We start from the raw sequence: 19,586 nt of genomic DNA on the forward strand, positions 1-19,586 counted from the left end.
GATACACACACACAAGTTAGGTATATCTGCCAATGCGCTTCTGGTGTCACCAAGCCCATGGTGAGCATGGGGAATAGCTTTCCAGGGTCTGACCAGGTCCTCTCCTTATGTTTATGTGTGCATTCGCTAATCCTGAGGGACTTTATGCTCCCAGCTTTTGCATGCTCTACTCTACTGGGTGTTGGAAGAGCTTCTAGAAAATTCAGAACTTGGAATTAAGTACAGGAAGCTCTCAGTCCCTTTGTCCACAATCAAGTAAAGGAAGTTCCCTCTGTTGGTTTCCTGGGGCTACTGTAACAAGGAACACAGCCAGGGCAGCTGACACAACAGAAATGTATTGTCGCACAGTCTGGAGCCCAGAAGTCCCAAATCAAGATTCCCTCGAAGGGCTGTGAGGGAGCCTGTGTTCCAGGCCTCTCCAGCTTTCGATGTTGCCAGCCACGATTGTGTCCTCGCCTGTGGACACGTAGCTCCCATCTCTACCTCTGTCGTCACATGGCTTCTCCCTGTGGGTCTGTCTCTTCTCTTTTTGTAAGGACATCATTATATTGGATTAAGGACCCACCCTACTCCACTGTGACCTCATCATAATTAATTACATCTGCAGTGACCCCATTTCCAAATACGGACACATACACCAGGGGTCAGGACCTCAACGTATCTTTTGGGGGGACACAATTCAGCCCAGAGCAGTCACTTACGTGGGCAGCCTAATTCACTGCACACACAGGTCTCCTTTCTGCTGTTCTGTCTGAGGTGGAAAATCAAGGATGCCCCTTCTCTGCCAATGTACCCACAAGTCCCTGCCAAAGCCATTTGTTGCTAGAAGATGCCCTCTGTCATACTATATACAGTCCTGTGACAATAGACTGCATTTCTGGTTTTCACATACATCCATATATCCGCACTAGGGCTTTTGGCAGGCAGAGAATAATGTCTAGTTCACTCTGTTTGAGAAGTTTCCCTCAGAAGAGTCACCAGATTTAGCAGATAAAAATACAGGAAAGCTGAAAGAGATTAAGTACAAATTGCCAGCTATAAAACCAGTCACCGGGATGGAAAGTGCACAGGGAATATGCAGTCAGTCGTATTGTAATAACTATGGATGGTGTCAGATGGTACTAGATTTATCGGGGTGCTCATTTCGTAAGTTGTAGAAATGTCTCAGGGCTCGGAGGAGAGGCACGCGTTCTGACTTGGGGCTCCCGAGCTCCTGAGAACACGTCTCCAGCTGTGTTCCCCATGCAGGACAGGAGAGAAGGGACCCCAGATCAAGAAGGCCTTTCTGATGAGGTATAGATAAGAAGAAAGGTTTTCAGGTGGAGGGTTATCTTGGTGAGCCCTTGGAAAGGGTTCTCAGAACAATCTGGAAATAAAAGCAGCTGTGAGGACCATGACATGTATTATTCTGAAAGCAGTGGGATGTCAATGGGAAATGTCCATGTGAACTATGTAGTTCAGGAATTATCTGCTACACATTTTAAATTCTGTGTGTGTCCCCTTTGCCGACCCTCATATTTGAGGGTGTTGCCTCCAGCTTACAGGGCAGATGGCGAGAGGACGGAGGATGGAGAAGGAGAATGACCTCATGACAACAATCAATGATTGTCACCTGGCAGGGGAGCAAGGGTTGTCACATAAAATACAAGATACCCAGTTACATTTAAATTTCATAATTTTAAAGTATGTTCCAAATGTCGCCTGGGATACACTCCCTGCCCTCTCCACCTCCATGGTCTCCGGTGGTTCCTTCGTCACATTTGATCCACAGAAGTTTGATCAGGACATCAACCTAACCAAGTGGCGATCAGGAGAATCTGAGGTTGGGTTCTGCCCACAGCTCTGTTTTGGAATGTTCATTTTTCACAGGCAATGCTCCTACCCCCTGTTCCTCCACTATAGAAATGGGAACAAATATGTCCCTTTCAAAACAAGGCTTTTTCACAATGAGAAAGCATCTACTTTTCTAACATCCCACACCTAAAATCTGATTGCTAACTGCCAGGGCAGTTTTGCACCTGTTCCTGACTTTCCCATTTTCTGTTCCTTCTTAGGCCACACCCATCGGCCACTGCTGCACAGCTGTCTCTCTCCCAGCTGTCTCTCTCCCGGCAGAGAACCAGCCCTGAACTCTCCAGGGAAGGCTCCACCTCACTTCCTGCCAGGCTAACCTATTGTCCCCGGCAGTTTGGAATCTGATGACTCCCTTCCCCACCCCAGGTGACCAGGAAACTGCTCATTGGTTCTGACCTTTGGCAGGAATGTCCCAAAGCACAAAGAAAACTGCCCAAGTCCATGCGAACGGACGGCAGGTGCGTCCTGGTGGAAGAGGCGGCAAGCGGGGGTTGGGTGGGCACATAGAGGTCAGTGAGTGGGAGGCAGGCAGGCAGCCATACACACTGAAATTTGTCTACCAGGTCTGGGAGCCTTTCTTGCTATCGGTCCAATGAGTGTCCTTGGAGATGGGAAAACAGGGCCCCTCTGGCGGTTCACCTGGAACTTTGCTGAGCTGGGCAGCGGGATCTTGGGTCTCCACCCCTAGCAGAACTGGAGGGGAACTTAGCTGGGCCCCTAGCTGTAACCCCGGACACCTTCTCTATCCATCAGTTCCCTCTCAGGATTACTGGTTCCTCCGGTGGAAAAAAAAAAAAAAAGCAGGGGTGGATTAAAGTGATAAGTAGGGAAAGATTTGTTTTCTCAGCTAGAAAAAGCCTATTAGCATCTCTCCCTGTGAGCCTGGGCAGGCGAGGCTGTTGAACAACCAAGTCGACTAGCCCTTGTCATGGCACTGCCTGCTGGCATGGCCATCACAGTGCTCTGTACTCCAGGCTGGTGTCAGGCTGGAAATGTCATGAAAACAAAAACTACAAGAGAATGAGCAGGAGATTAGAGTCTGCAGGGATGCGTTTGTTTACACAAGGATCACATGCCCGTTTCCGGTCCTGCTCTAAAATGTCCCCACACAGAGGCTCAGGGGAAGTGGACATCCAGCTGCACGCAGGCGCTGCGCCGATGCCGGGGCCTCTGGCTCTTCTGAGAGCATTTCAATGGAGCAAACTGCACAAAGGGCACTCGTTGCCACCTGCCCTCCTTGCATTTTCCAGGAAGTAGCTGCATCAGGCTGCACCAGAAAGGGCTTATCTGTTCTCCATGACGTCTCTCCCAACGTTACATCCACAACCACTGAAAAAACTTAAACCACTGTTTCATTGACCCTTCTGGTCCATCAGGGACACATCCGTTTGGCAGGAGCCCTGCAAGTGACAGACGGGCTGAAATCAAGGAGCTGGATAATTGCTCCTGGAAGGAGAAAGAGTACTGCATCCATACCCACAAAGAGTGGGGCCCAGTTCCCCACATCTCCCAGTTCCCCCACAAATATGGGGGTTTTGTCCACAACGAACATACAGAAATGCTGCTACCGTGTTTCCCCGAAAATAAGACCGGGTTTTATATTAATTTTTGCTCCATTAGGGCTTATTTTCAGGGGATGTCTTATTTTTTCATGTACAATAATCTACATTTATTCAAATACAATCATGTCATCTTCTTCTGGAACATCGTCATAATGTACTAAATGCATCCATCAGGCTGAGATCTTAATTAGGGCGTATTTTCGGGGTAGCTCTTATTTTCGGGGAAACACAGTACTGGGAATCGCATTTCTGGAAACTGGAAGGATAGGGCTGAGCAAAGACAACGAGGCTGTGTGGATACCAGACCCCAATTGACACTGGAGTCAGCCTTTCTGGGGAAGGAGCCAGCCAGGCCATTTCCTTCCTGTTCTCTGCCGGGTGAACACACACTCTTAACTCAGTAGCCAGTAAACACCCCAAACCACTCAAACAGGGTTCTTCAGAGAATTCCACCTCCATGCCCAGCCCCGCACGCAGAAGCCCCTTTGCCAGTCTGAGAGTGTGCTGACCTGAGAATGTATGTGTATGTGTGCATGTGTGCACGGTGTACACATGTGTGTGAGTGTGGGTGTGTGTGAGCGTGTGTGCATGTGTGGGGGGTAATGTGTGTGTGCATGGGTGTGTGTGTGTGCATGTGCAGGGTATGTGTGTGTGCAGGTGTGTGCATGTATATGCATGTGCACATGTGTGTCCAGTTGTGTGCAGGTGTGTGCGTGGGTGTGTGTGTGCATGTGTGGGGTGTGTGTGCATGTGTGTGCAGGTGTGTGCATGTGTGTGCATGTGCGAAGGTATGTGTGCATGGGTGTGCAGGCGTGTATGCAGGTGTGTAGTGTGTGTGCATGGGTGTGTGAGTGTGTGCATGTGTAATGAAAAGCAGCTTTTCAGAGTTACTGAAAGGCTTTGGGACTCGAACGTGGCTTCGAGCTTCCCCACTGCAGAGCACACACACAGGGAGACAGGGTAGGGAGCTCAGGACGCCGCCCCACAGCTTGGAACGCCGCCCATCCAAACCTGACCCAAGTGTGATGTAGGGGCTCATTCAGAGCATTTCATTTCTCTGTTTGTTTTTTCTTCCATCTGCAGAAACGTAGAAGTAGAAGGGAGAAGAATACGAGGCCAAAAAGGCTTATTATTGCCTGAGTAAGAGAGCTTGGCTGACTAGAGTCAGTGAAATGCTTTGAAGATTAATGGACCCACAGAAACGTTAATTTGTTACGAGGTTTCTCCTAAGACATAAACCAGAGCCCAGAAGACGGGCATGTAAGTGCAGCACGGACTCCTGGGCCACAATTAGTGTCTATAAAGCTCTCTTTATCAGATTTGCTTGATGCCATCGCAGGAGGGGTTTGGGGGAGCTGCTTGAAAGTGGGGCTGTGGGCTGACACATTCTTTGGAAACAAGCATTGCATGGGGAGCAAAAACAGCAGGGTGAGGCGTTAATGATGGTGCCTGAAACTGGGGAGATCATATGGAGCCCCTTTGGGGGGGACTCAGAGAATCTTCTGAGGAGACCACGGCAACAAAACCCCCTTTGTCCACCATCAACGGCTCGCTCTGTCCCTTCTGCTTTCATGAGGACAAGACCCAAGGTGGCAGCGTAACCACAGCCCTTTCGAGGGGACCATAACTAAGGACCCACCAGCTGAACAATTCCACCACCCCACAATGTCTGGAGGCTTCTTGTGGGAACACACCTCACACTTGCTATCAGTTGTCAAAAATCCTCTCGGGTAAATAAAAAATTAACAAAATTAACAGGACTTTACATGAAGCCCCATTTTCACCACCCAGTAATTGTGGTCTGAGGGTCCCCAGCGACCTGGAAGTGACAGACCTCATGGAATCGTCTTGTGCCTCCTGGACACCTGCTTCTGTGGCCGTGGGGAGAACTGGGATTAGGAGAGCCCATGAGAGCAAAGGGAGAAATCACGACTGGTGAGTGGAAGGGCGACATGTGAACTTTAGAGGGTTTTACATGAAGTGTGCGTACCCTACACAGGTTTGCAAACATTACACAAGTGGTGTGTGTCTTGGCCACTGCTACGGGTTCAATTGTGCCCCCTTCCCCCAAATGCACGTGGAAGCCCAAACCCCAGCACCTCAGACTGTGACTGTATTTGGAGATGGGTCTTTAAACAGGTGACTGAGGTAAAACGAGGTCGTTAGGGTGCGCCCTCATCCTAGCTGGCTGATTGCCTTATAAGAAGAGGAGACTGGGACGCACAGAGACACAACCAAGGATCCAGGCACACAGAGGAAAGGCTACGTGACGACATGGGGAGGAGGCGGCCGTCTGCAGGCCAAGGCAGGAGCCCTCACAGGAACCAGCCTGCCCACACTTTGATATTGGACTTCTGGCCTCCAGAACTGTGAGGAAATAAATTTCTGTTATTTAAGCTGCCCGGCCAGTGGGATTTCATTATGGCAGCCTGAGCAGACTAACAGCACTGCCATCAGAGAGCCAGAGACCACAGAGCTCCCACCAACCTGGATGCCTTGGGTCCACACTCCGATCTGGGGTCCTGGGCCTAGACACCAGCTCAGAACCAGGACTCCATGGTTCCCAGGAGCCTAGTGGGCAGCTCAAGGCAGGGAGGAAAACACTAACCCGAGGTGTCACCTCCTCCAGGCAGCCTTCCCTGACTCTGGGCAGGGCTTCCCTCATCCCTCCTCCAGCATCTCCAAGAACCCTAGAGTCCCATGCATTGGCTCCCTCTCAGCACCATGTAGTCATTCCTGATTCCCTCAGCCCTGCCCCAGGAAGGCCCCGTCCAGTGTCCTTGATTAATCCCCATGTCCCTGCGCCCAGCTCAGCACCTGGCACTGGGTGTGCAGGGTTCTTTTATCAAACAACTCTCAGCTAACTGTGATGTGCAGGCCCTGGGAAGATAGCAGCGTCACACAGGCCCAGTCCCTGCAGAGCTGACATAACATGAGGACACAGCAAGGCCAGGGGCCGACCCATGCAGTCCTACCTGTGCCATCGTGTGGGAGCACAGGGTCGGCCCCTAGTCCATTTAGGATGCAAGGATGACAAGCCAGGGGTATCCCACAGAAGCTGAAACCTGCTAGGAGAGGAGGACGTGGCCAGGAGGGGAACCGAAGAGTATTTCAGCAGAGGGACAGCATACGTGACGGCCCAGAGGTAGCGAGGGCAGTTCTAATCACTGGAAGAAGCTCCGATGGTTGCAGGGCAAAGGTCCATCTTGGATGGGGCTGGGAAGCAGCTATGGAGCTTTGGAAGGACAGAGCCATGAGGGGCCTTTGTCAACAGGGGTCAGAGCTGTGACACTCTCCTGAGAAGGGAATGGCCAGGGCGAGCAGTCCCTGGAACTTTCTGCTGGTTCCAAGTCCTCCAGCGACACTGGCCAGTGACCTTCAAATACCCTGACCCCAATCTGTAACTTTCAGCCTCCCGGTGTCATGGACGAGAACCTGGCTCTTACGAGGCTCTTCTAAGGGGCTGGCGGCCGGGGGCCAAGACCACAGGCTGCCACTGACCCTCAGGGACAGCCGGGCGAGCTAGGAAGGGTGGAGCCCCTCTCCTTCACGGTACGATGCCCACCTCCTCTCCTCTTTGGAGCCTCGTTCTGCTCACCCCTCAACCACCGCCGAAATGAGAGCGTCAGATGGGAATACGATATCAGTTCAGCGGTCAGACACCAGCCCTGCGCTCTGAACGAGAGAAGCAGTGTCATCCAGGGCACCTTGTCGCAGGCAGCAGGCTGGTCTCGGCTCTGGAAGACTCCAGCCAGGGGCAAGCGGCACAGTCTGGTCCTTTGGGTAGGGAAAGGTCTCGATGGGTTTTTGGAGAGGGGAAACAATACCACATTGCTAGCTACTGTGCTTGGCTGCAGCGAACCTCCCCGACGTGGGGGCAATTCATCCCAGAGATCGGCAGGCCTGGGGAAGTCTTTCCACGCAAAAGGAGGAAAAGGGAAAAAAATAGAGGAGGAAATGATCATTTTCAAATGCGTGTGCGTGTCCCCAGGATTTGTAACTCAAGTCTGTCCCCACCTTCCACAACTGTCACCCGATCAGGGGCGGGGACTCAGCTTCATGTTTTTGTTTGCGGATGTCACCTGTCACGCATTTCCATCAACAGTGGTATATTTTGCCTCTATTTTGACATAGATACACAGTGGTTGGCTTTAGGGGGTTTTTTGAAATCAAGTGACGTAAAAATATTGAAATAAAATGCTAAGGATTATTTGGAGCGATGGGACACTGAAGAGATGAAAAATAATCTCTACAGAATAAAATTAGGCCACAAAAGTATTAAATATTCTAGCAGAATTAGCACAGCATTGTGTGGGCAGTAAGAGGTTGATGAATCTGTCGATAAAATCAGTGAATCAATCACAGACACTCAACATTTGTTAAATGCTTGAATGAATGAACAAATGAATGAATGAATGAAGTTAGGGCCTAGGTTTGGTAAACTCAAGTTCGCGTAATGCTGAACCTTTACAATAAGCTTCAGTAGTTGCACAATTTATTATTGACATCCTAAGTTCTGAATGCATCTATTCTACATCTGCTTCCCATTTTCTTTTCCAAAGTCTCTGACAAATAAAACAAGACATTCTTGTGAGCAAATACCGTGTTTCCCCGAAAATAACACCGGGTCTTACATTAATTTTTGCTCCAAAAGACGCATTAGGGCTTATGTTCAGGGGATACACTCCTGAAAAATAATGTCAGGGCTTATTCTCCGGTTAGGTCTTATTTTGGGGGAAACAGAATAGTGCCTGGCAACCCGCCTTTGCACACATTCCTTCCCTTTATCAGTCTCTCTGATCATCGGTTCTTGGCCTCCGCTTGTCCCCAAGTCATGTCCAGACGGTTACCGGTTCCAATTGCCTAGGAAAAGTCCGCGGATCCAGCCATCCACAGCATGCACCTCAGCTCTGGGTCGACCTGTCACTTTTTCAAAGAGCCTTTTCATTTAATTTCACAATTTCACCAACTGCGTGTGTTAGTTCAGGCGTCTTCTCTCTCTCTCTCTCTCTCTCTCTCTCTCTCTCTCTCTCTCTCTCTCTCTCTCTCTCTCTCACGCGCGCGCATGTATGCACAAGCATGCACTCACAGGGACACTCACCGAGCACACACACACATGTGCACAGCTGCACCCCCTGGAGGAGAACACAACCATCCCCATCACCGATGAGCCCCAACGCCTGAACCTGCCAAAATGTCCTCCCCAACCCAGCGCTTTCCATCTTCCTGTGCTGGGCAGTGACCTGCGCATTCCGAAGAATTGGGCTCCAACTCCTTCCTTCCCGATCCCTGACCCGGGGTCCGTCCTAAGCCTCTCTGTGATCGGTCAGACATGTGGGGCACAGTCAGCACAGAGCAGGCCCTGCCCTGAGGCCTGTGGCTGTACCTCAGGGGAACAAAAACTCTCCAAGAGGCTTCTGAGGAAACGCAGCGTGTACTATACACAAAGAGGTCTTAGACTCATATACTGGGCAACTCTGGGTGTTCCTTTTTTCTTCCAGAAGGAAATCAAATGACTTATTGATCACAAATGCTAGTATCCTGACAACTGATAGAATTAGATCATGCTACACGAAGAGGAAGGAAACCTGCCGAACTTCATATACATGTGTGCTCTCTGTCACTCTGTGTGTTTCTCGAAGTCTGTGGCGGGGGGTGTGTGTGTGTGTGTGTGTGTGCCTTACACACACACACACATACACACACATATGCCCCTCTGTGCATCTGACTCAGCCTTACCCATGAGTCTCCAGGTCACCCAAATACCAGTGTCCCCTCACCTTCCTGCCAGCCTTCCTTGGAACAGCTCACCCTGAGTTCACGTTCAGAACACCTCACCTCACCACCCGACATCAGCCCAGACTCTGGCTCAGAGAAGGAAGTCGAGCACATTCAGAGGGTCGGATGCCTGCACATGTACGGGGTCTGATGGCCAGAAGTGGCACGAGGAAGGGGCCAGGATGGTTCTGGGCTGCCTGGATCCAGACGGTATTGGATGACGTGCTGCTTACTCATCAAAGGGAGGAGCTAGGAGGGGTTGGTCTGGACAGGCCGAGACCAGTGAGTACAGTTTGAGGCATTTGGGGTTAAGAGGTGAGCAGAGGAGAAGGAACTGGCAAAGATTACTAGAAACTACGGGTTAGGGAAACTTTTCATTCAACAAATGCTTGCCACAATGGAGCGCTTTCTACTCACCGATGCTGCTCTAGTCACGGGGGTTTTGGCAAAATAGCCAGAAATAGTCCCCTTATGGAGTTGAAACGGGAAGGGAGGGGACTTTGGGACACACAAAGGACAAGATAAATAAAGCACATGGTACACCAGATGGCAATAAACGCTAAACAGAAAAATCAAGTGAGAAAGGGGGAAAAGTATTAGGTGGTTGCCCGTTTAGGTATTGTCTCAATCGGCTCAGGCTGCCACACAAAAAACGCAGACCAGGTGGCTTAAGCAACAGAAATCCATTGTCTCACAGTCTGGAGACCGGAAGTCTGAGGTCAAGGTGAGGGCAGGGTTGGTTTGTTCCAAGGCCTCTTGACGTGTAGACGGCCGTCTTCCCCCTGTGATCTCACGTGGTCATCCCTCTGTAATAGGGCTCTGTCTTAATCTCTTCTTCTTACCAGGACATCAGTCAGATTGGATAGGGCTCGCCCTAGTGACCTCATTTTAACCTAATTACATCTTTAAAGACCCTAATTTCAAACAACGTCACATTCTGAGGTGCTGGGAGTTCGGACTCCAGCACCTGAGTTGAGAAGGCCCCAATGTGGCCCATAACAGGTCTGGTGCTGGCTGGAAGCCTTCTATTCTGCCCCCGAAGATTCACTCTGCAAGTTTTCCCACTCAGCTTTTTGCCCCAGGACACTGGTGGGTGCCATGCCTCCAGCGCCCCGCCTGCCAGCCTCCACTGCGGGAGGGAGCACATGAGGAACTTCCAGGGAGGAGGGTGCTCTTGTGTTTATTCCAGACCCCTCCCTGCTGGGTTGCCTCATTGAGTTGTCTCTCTAGGCTCTGCTGATGGTAACTGCTCCCTCCCTTTTATCCTTCAGAACAGGATTAGCAAGGGCTCCCATTTTTGCTCCGTCTGGGACGTTGCACCCTCCAAAAGCCTGCCCTCAGCTTGGCAAATGGCTCCTTTATGAAGTTCTCCGCAAATTACCCCATCTCACTGTGCCATCCAAACAATACAGGGGGCCAGGGCAGGTCTCCCTAAAAAGGAATCAGAGAAATAAGAAGGAAGTCAAGAAAACAAGGTGTTCCAGAAGCCAAGAGAATTTCAAGAAGATGGCTGTGATCTATGGTAAGAGCTGTAGAGTGTAAGAACCTGACAAGAAGCCACACAGATAGGAATACCCAGGGCCCCATCAACCGTAGAGGACGGAAGGGGGGGACAGCGGGAGTCAAAACACTCATCAAAACCAAAGTCTTTTAAGGAGATGGGGAGTGAGTTTCATAGTAAGAAAACACACGAAACCCTTCTCTATACTGTAGTCCATGGCAAATGAGTGCTTGTAGACTTGGAGCCCCAGTTCTGTAAACAGTACACACACGTGTGTGCGCGCACTTACAAATACACACAAGCAGATGAATGAACGTCATTTGTGGCCTGCATTGCAGAGTTTATTCAATTAGTAAAGATGCATATCTCCCACTTAATGCTGAACCATAAATACTAATCTAGCTTTGAAGATACAGCCTTGTTTGTTAAACCTGTACTTCTCCTAAGATGTGTTTTATGCTACCACTTCAATGTCTGCTACAATCTCTAGATTGTAGGAGCTGCAGTAGTGGGAGGTTTCCTTTTTAAACGTCCCTTCTTGCTTAACAGACTTTATTTTTTAGAACAAACTGCGTGGAAAGCGCAGGAGTTGCCATGTACCTCTGCCCTACACACACACACAGCACCGTGGCTGGCAACATCCGAACCACAACGTCCACTTATACAATATGTTTTCATCCACTTGAAGAACCAGAGAATTTTTCTAGAAACTTCCTGGCAACCAGCAGCGTTAATATGTGCTTGCTGGCTAAAAGGAAGAATCAAAGGATTGAAGACTTTCTTACAAGTTGTTGTGGGAAGAGTGCCTCCAGGCACAGAGACTGGGCGTCCCCAGAGACTCTGATTCCGCAGAGACCCTTCCCCCAGCTGTGGACACAGAGAGAGACGTAACTGGGAAGAAGGACCAGAGACAGAGGGAGGGACCCCAGCGAAGGGGTCACTAGAAGCTGGATTCTCCAGAAAAAAATGCGGCCCTGCTGACGCCTCAAGTTTAGACCAGCGAGGCCTGTGTCCGACTTCTCTGACTGCCAGAACTGTGGAGCAGTTTGTGTTGTTTTAAGCAACTAAGTTTGTCGTAAACTGTTCCCACAGCAACAGAACGAATGCAATATTATACTGTGCATCTGTGTGTGTGTATGTGCATGTGTGTATGTGTGTGTGCGTGTGTGTGCACTGCACTGTGTGCACAGGTGTGTGTGCACGTGTGAGTGTATGCATGTGTGTGCATGCATGTGTGCGTGTGTGTACACAGGTGTGTGTATGTGTGTGCACGTGTGAGTGTATGCATGCGTGTGTGCGTGTGTGTGCGTGTGCGTGTGCACAGGTATGTGTGCGTGTGTGAGTGTGTATGCACGTGCACATGTGCACACAGAGGCCTGAGGACAAGAGGATGCATAATTCACCATGGTGTCCCTCTAGAACCTAGAAAGTGCCATCACACAGTGCACATTACATGTGTATCTGTGTGATTCCACCGACATTTTAGTGAGATTTAAATGACACACAATATACACTGAGTGGGTACAGAGTCCATTTTCAGGCCTGGGAACATGGGAATGGGCTGTAAAGAGGGCATCAGCTAGGAAGAGGCTTTCTGGGAGGAGCTCTGGCCCAAATCAAGCCACCAGAATGGCCTCTCTGGCCTATAATTATTTCATGTGATAATCACGACCTGAGACTCGGGCTGCTGCCCGAGAGAGCCTCAGGCCGCTGTGTGTAGTTCAAGGGCACTCCCCTCCCACTGACCCCGCGCACGAGGGATGAGCTGCTGCAGGGGCCAAGTGGCCACAGGACATCGGAAAACCCACGGTCGGGCCTGCCCCACCCCTGCCAGGCTGAGTCTGTGGTCCCAGGACTGGGAGAGGCCCAAGAAGTGCTGGGTGCCAGGCTGCTGGAAAGGAGACTGGGGTGGGGAGGCGAGGGTCCCAAGGGCCAAGAAGCCCTGACCCCGACCCAGTGGCCGGCACACCGGGCTTCCCTGCTGAGGCTAAGAGCCTGGTCACAGAGGCACATGACGTCTGGTGGCCCAGCCCAAAGCAGTGCAGGGCCAGGTGCAGGAGGACGCCGCAGCTCAGGGATAAAGACACTAACACATAACTACAGAGAAAGCTCTGGTGCTGACTAAGCCCAGGTGACAAGATGTGTGGAGTCATTTCCTTAAGGAATTCCTGAAATGTTGTCCAAGACAGCCTTCATCTGATTAGCAAGTATTGGTTGCAGAGTGCGTGTGGGCCAGGCAGCAAACATGCAGAGGTGACGGTTTCAGGCTAGAAGGAAGAATAACAGACGTTTCTTGGGAATAAAATCTGACAGGCGCTTTACACATATCATGCAATTAATCTTTACATCCGCAGATGAGGTACCTGCCAGGATGCCCATTTTATGGAAGAATACACTGAGTCTTGGCTAGGTCAAGTAATTTACACAGCGTCAAGGTTGAGTGCTTTCCCCTGGCCGTCAGTGGGGAAGTTGCCGGCCTGTGTGTCAGTCCCACTCTAAGGCTGCGTTCTTCCATCACCCAGGCAGCTTGATCTCGGGTATGAGAGGTGTGGGGTATTTTGTTAAGAACGGGGGGCTCTAGAACCCCACTGCCTGACCCCCAATAATTGTCCTCTCTACCTCAGTGCCCTCATCTGTAAAGTGGAGGTGATGCCCAAGTCATAGGACGCTGTAGGAGTCACTGACATGACGCAGATAGCACCCTGAGCTCACGTAGGTACGTGCTCAGTCAGCACGCGTCTTTTACTTACACTTAGCGTCAGCTTTGTCGCTAAGTAGCTCTGTGACCTTGAGCAACTTAACCTTCTTCGCAACTCAGCATAAAAGAAGGTGGCCAATTGTGGGGACCGAGCCAGGAGAGCAGTTTCCAGGCTCTCAGCCTCACGTGGAAAGGTGCTGGCTCGGGTAGTAGATGGCCCTCAGCTGTGACTAGTTGGCCATCAACTGTAACCAGTTAGCCATTGGCCACTAATGTAACTGCCGTGGCTGCGCTCACAGGTGCGGATTGCAGCTAACAAGGGGGTTGGTTGTTTGGCAGAGAAGCAGACGGCAGGTTGCAGATCGTGTGGCTCCCGCCTCCTGTGTCTCCAGCCCAGCCTCCAGCAAGAATATAGTAGTATGACTCCCCTATCTATGGCTCCATGGGTGTTCCTTTTTTACCTCACCATATCCTGCGTTCTTATGTGGGGAACAGGACCAGAGACCCCACATGACACCAACATTCAGGCAGTAGGTATCCAACTTCCAAGAAAGGGGCTCCGCGAAGGAAGACAGAACTTCTGCACCCCGACCCAGGAGTCTGGTGCGTGCACTCAGAATTTCTGGACCTTGGTCTTTGGTTTCTCAGTCATTCTCAAGTCCAATACTGTGAAAATATTCCATCATTCCACAGCTTCCCTCACAACCTTCTTGTCAGGAGAGAGTATTTATGGAGGAAGGAGTCATTTTCTAAAAGCTCTGAGCCTGAGAAACACTTGAAGCTTTCTTAGAACTAAGGGCAACAGATCAGCATGACTCGCACGGCTGTCAGGGTCACATGCATTCACCTCCCTATTCATGTCACCACAGCATGGGGTTTGACAGCTATGATCGGTGTGTGTGTGTGTGTGTGTGTGTGTGTGTGTGTGTGTAGTCCCTCGGAGCAGTCTGCATGCCGGAGGGCACAAATTGGCCCTTATTGAAGAAACCCGTTGAGGGATGAGAACCGTTCAATGATGTCACCCAAGTTAAGTATCACAGCGGGACTGTTGACTATGGGAATGTGCCAGTCAGCCACCTTGGTTACCAAGGAAACCACAGCATCACTCTAAGGCGCAGGCAGCTACCATCTGAAAGCCTTGACAGTGGAGACAACGTCCCCATACCTGCCCTCACCCACCTGATCCCCTGGCACCCCTGCCCAGGCAGCACGTGTGTGTGTCATTGGCTCATTTCTCAGCTCAGATCACATCCTGCTTGAGGTGATGTGACAAGAGGCGGAGCTGTGACAACACAGGTCTCCAATTCCAGCTGCTCTGCACGGGCCTTGGGCACCAGAGAGACCCCCGCCTCCAACACCCCCGGAATCACCACTTCTGGGGGTTCCTCTGTGCTGAAGCCCCAGCCCCCCACTTCCTCTCTTCCTCTGTGTCCCTTATCTCTCGAGCACACACCACTGTAAAGGAAAAGAACTACCAGCACGCAAGATTTATATTCTGCTGGAATGTGGGCTGACCGCCGGGGGGCCTTGCCTGAGCGGAAAGCAGCGGGGAAGAGATAAGGGGCGCACTGGGCTGGGGCCCTCCCCTACCACTGCTGGAATGGGTTTCCTCTGTGCTCTCGGGCACCTGGGTCCCTGGAAGGAAGCCCTCCCTGCTGCATTCTCCTCCTAGGCTGCCATGACAAAGCACCACCTGGGAGGGAAAGGCACTTCTGGAAGCCAGAAGGCCACAACCCAGGGCCATGCTCCCGCTGAAGGCCCCAGGGGAGGGTCCTTCCTGCCCCCTCCACTCTCCCGGCTTCCGGTGGCTGCCAGCGGCCCTTGTTGTCCCTTGGCATGTGGCTGCATCACTCCAATTCGTCCCCATCTTACATGGCCCACCCCTATGTGTCTCCGTGTCTCCTCTCCGCTTAGAAGGACACCGGTCACACTGGGTTTAGGCCACCCGACTACAGGATGAGCTCATTTGACTTAACTAATTACATCTGCAAGGACCCTATTTCCAAATAAGATCACATTCTGAGGTTCTAGGTGGACATGAATTTGGGGATGGAGGACACCAGTCAACCCACTGCACCAGGAGAGCAAGGCCCTCCTCCCACCCCGTGCTCCACGCCTTCTCCAAGCTGGACAAGACCACCCCGAAGGGCATCAAGTCAGCACTCCGGCACCCGCCAGAGATGAGTGGACAAGTGGGGGATTGGGTCCCAGCACCCCACCCCCTGCCCCATGCCTCAGCTCTTTCTTTTAGTGCAAATATCTCGTTCTTCCCTACATACCAGGGCAAATAGCCAAGACCCCCTCCGTTGGTGTGACACTCGTCTCCTTCCACGGATGAAGAATTCTTGCTGTGGAATACGGGTGACTTATTTTCATTTATCTATATGTGACACGGCACTCTAAAATTTCCCGCAGGTGTGGATTGGGGGTGGAGGAGGCTGGGGGTACAGACATCAAGTCTGACGTGGTCTGTACCTGGGGCCCAACGGCAACATTTCCTGGGGTCTGTGAGGCTGGATGAGACGCATCTCTGTAAGGCCCACGGCCCTCCGGCCTCAGCGGCTGCCTTGTGCAAAGCTGAGCGAGCAGTCTGGGCTTCGCAGTTCGTGGCACCCAAGGCCGACGACGCTTCGTGTTGGGAGAACCTGCAGTTGGGGTCAGGAGGCCTGGCTGGGCTTCCAGGCTTCATAGCACTGGACACATCTGTTTATCCTTGGCCGGAGTTTGCCCACTAGGACCGTGTTTCCCCGAAAGTAAGACCTAACCGGAAAATAAGCCCTAGCATGATTTTTCAGGAGGACATCCCCTGAACATAAGCCCTCGTGTGTCTTTTGGAGCAAAAGTTATTATAAGACCTAGTCTTATTTTCGGGGAAACACGTAATAAGGAGAGAGATGAGGCAAACACCTAGCCCTCCCTGGGCCAGCCTGTGACGGCCGATGGACAGGACGGGAGAGAAACTACACACGAGCTCTGCACGCCAGCCAACCACTCATCTCATCGCTTATCAGAATGAATCAGATGACGGCTGAGATACACACACAGGTCAGAAAGGAAAGGGGGTGAGAGGAGATGACCGCCCCCCACTTACAGGGTTTTTAACATCAGAACACAACAGAATAGGCACCAAATCATTCTTCTACTTCGTGTGGCCAAAGAGATTCAAGATTTAGACCTGTTTAAAGCATGAAGGGTGCTCCTGGGTTTCCAATGGGTTTGGTCCCCGGCCCCTCCTCTCCCAAGTGATGGAAAGACACCAATGGTCACCTGTTTTGTTCTCTCTTTCCTGCTAGCCCCCTAGTTTCCAGGGAAACATTCTGCCCTTTAGTGAAGTGACAAAAAAAGAATACTGAGTCAACCTCAGCAGTGTGGGCTCCACCCACAGCTAGCTGCCCCCGGGGACTCTAGATTCCCTTTGTTCTGGAAACACTTCTCTCTTTTTTTATTTTTTATTTATTAGTTTCAGAGACACTTCTCTTTTTAATCTAAATTAAAGTTAGAGGCTGGCCAACAGCACAGAACTCCAGGAAAGCGTCCCCGAGAGCCCTGGCACCACCCTCCCTGCCCCAATCCCCTTACACCTCCCTCCTTCCTCCGCTGAGAATCCTGCCAGCCTGGCCTGACCCACAGCAGGTCCTGCCGACAACACATGACACGGCTCAGAGGCCCATGCCACACACCCGTGATGCACAGCATTCCATACCTAGGGGCTCAGGGGTCGCGCTTAGCCCACTGCAGCTCAGCCCACGGCCACACCGCGAGGAGGGGACTTGTGATCCAAAGGCAGCCCCTCCCGACCCCTTCCCCACTTCCACTTCCTCATTACCCCTATGGTAGGTGAAGAATTAGAAACGTTTCTGCTTTAGAATCATGTTTCTCAGATTATGTTCCATGGACTGTATCTTTAAAAAAAAAAAGCTTCACTTATGTTTTCACTTCAGTGATAATATAAATGCAAAAAGTGGGAGTGACGTCATAGGAATGGCGGCAGCAGGGCACATTTTCTGAGTTCTCCTCCGGATCTTATTACAAACGGGACATATAACCCATCAAACAACTCTTTGCTCATCATGCAGAACAGCTAAGAGACTCCTAAGAGACTCGTGGAAGGATTACTTGAAGGACGATATACTAAACACACGAACCACCTGTGGAGCACATGCAGAGAAGAACGAAGTAGTCCAAGTCAAATATAAAGGACACATAATACATAAGATAACCCAGCAAGAACTAAGAGCTCTAGGGGATCTTCCTACTACATCAAAGCAAGCACAGAGAGTCAGTCAGAATGGGGAGACAAAGAAACATGTCCCAAATAAAAGAACAGAAGAAACCTCCACAACTGGAACCAAATGAAGCAGAGGTAACCAACATGTCAGAGACAGAGTTCAGAACACTGGTGATAAGAATGTTTAAGGAGCTTAGAGAAGACATAAAGAAGGATATAGAAATCATAAAGAACAACCAGTTAGAACTAAAAAAGGATGTAGAAATCTTAACGAACAACCAGCTAGAACTAAAGAACACAATTACCGAAATTAAGAACTCACTTGAAGGAATGACCAGCAGGTTAGATGAAGCAGAGGATCGAATCAGCGACTTAGAAGACAAGTTAGCAGAGATCACTCAAACTGAACAACAGAAAGAAAAAAGAATAAAAAACAATGAAGATGGGTTAAGAGACCTCTGGGATAACATCAAGCGCAACAACATGCGCATCATAGGAATACCAGAAGGCGAAGAGAAGAAGCAAGGGATTGAGAACATATTTGAGGTAATAATGTCCGAAAACTTCCCTAACCTGATGAAGGAAACCAACATACAAGCCCAGGAAGTGCAGAGAGTTCCAACCAGGATAAACCCAAACAGGCCCACACCAAGACACATTATAGTTAAAATGGCAAAGCTTAAAGACAAAGAGAGAATCTTGAAAGCAGCAAGAGAAAGGCAGAAGGTGACATACAAGGGAACTCCCATAAGACTATCAAATGACTTTTCTACAGAAACATTGAAGGCCAGGAGGGAGTGGCAGGAGATACTCAAAGTGATGGAACACAAAGGCCTACAACCTAGATTGCTTTATCCAGCAAGGCTATCATTTAAAGTTGATGGAGAGATAAAGAGCTTCCCAGAAAAGAACAAACTGAAAGAATTTATTACAACCAAGCCAGCATTGCAAGAAATACTAAAAGGACTTCTGTAAACAGAAGAAAGATAAAAACAATTTACTACAAATTTAAAAATGGCAATAACTATGTACCTATCAATAATCACTTTAAATGTAAATGGATTAAACGCTCCAATCAAGAGACATAGGGTGGCTGAGTGGATAAGGAAGCAAGACCCTTGTATATGCTGTATACAAGAGACTCATTTCAGATCAAAAGACACACACAGGCTGAAAGTGAAGGGTCGGAGTAACATATTTCATGCAAATGGAAGCAAAAAAAAGCTGGAGTTGCAATACTTATATCTGACAAAATAGACTTTAAAATGAAGAACATATTAAAAGACAAAGATGGGCACTATATAATAATAAAGGGATCAATCCGACAAGAGGACATAACCCTAGTAAACATCTATGCACCTAACATAGGAGCACCTAAATATATAAAACAGGTACTGATGGACATAAAGACAGAGATCAACAGCAACACTATCATAGTAGGGGACTTCAACACACCTCTGACAACAAGGGACAGGTCCTCCAGACAGAAAATCAATATGGAAACAACAGCCTTAAATGATACTTTGGAGCAGTTGGATTTAATTGATATTTTCAGAGCATTTCACCCCAGTGCTGCAGAATACACGTTCTTCTCAAGTGCACATGGAACATTTTCTAAGATAGATCATATGTTAGGACACAAAACAAGCCTTGATAAATTTAAGAAAATTGAAATCATACCAATTGTCTTCTCTGACCACAGTGCTATGAAATTAGAAATGAACTACAGGGGAAAAAAACCAGGAAGATACACCAATTCATGGAGGCTGAATAACATGTTGCTAAATAATGAATGGGTCAAGCAGCAGATCAAAGAAGAAATCAAAAGATATCTTGAGACAAATGAGAATGAGAACACAACAACCCAAAATCTATGGGATGCTGCGAAAGCAGTCCTAAGAGGGAAGTTCATAGCACTGCAGGCCTACCTAAAGAAACAAGAAACATCACTAATTGACAGTTTAT

This window comes from Rhinolophus hipposideros (genome assembly GCF_964194185.1).
Source record: "Rhinolophus hipposideros genome assembly, chromosome: 2".
Lineage (NCBI taxonomy): Eukaryota > Metazoa > Chordata > Mammalia > Chiroptera > Rhinolophidae > Rhinolophus > Rhinolophus hipposideros.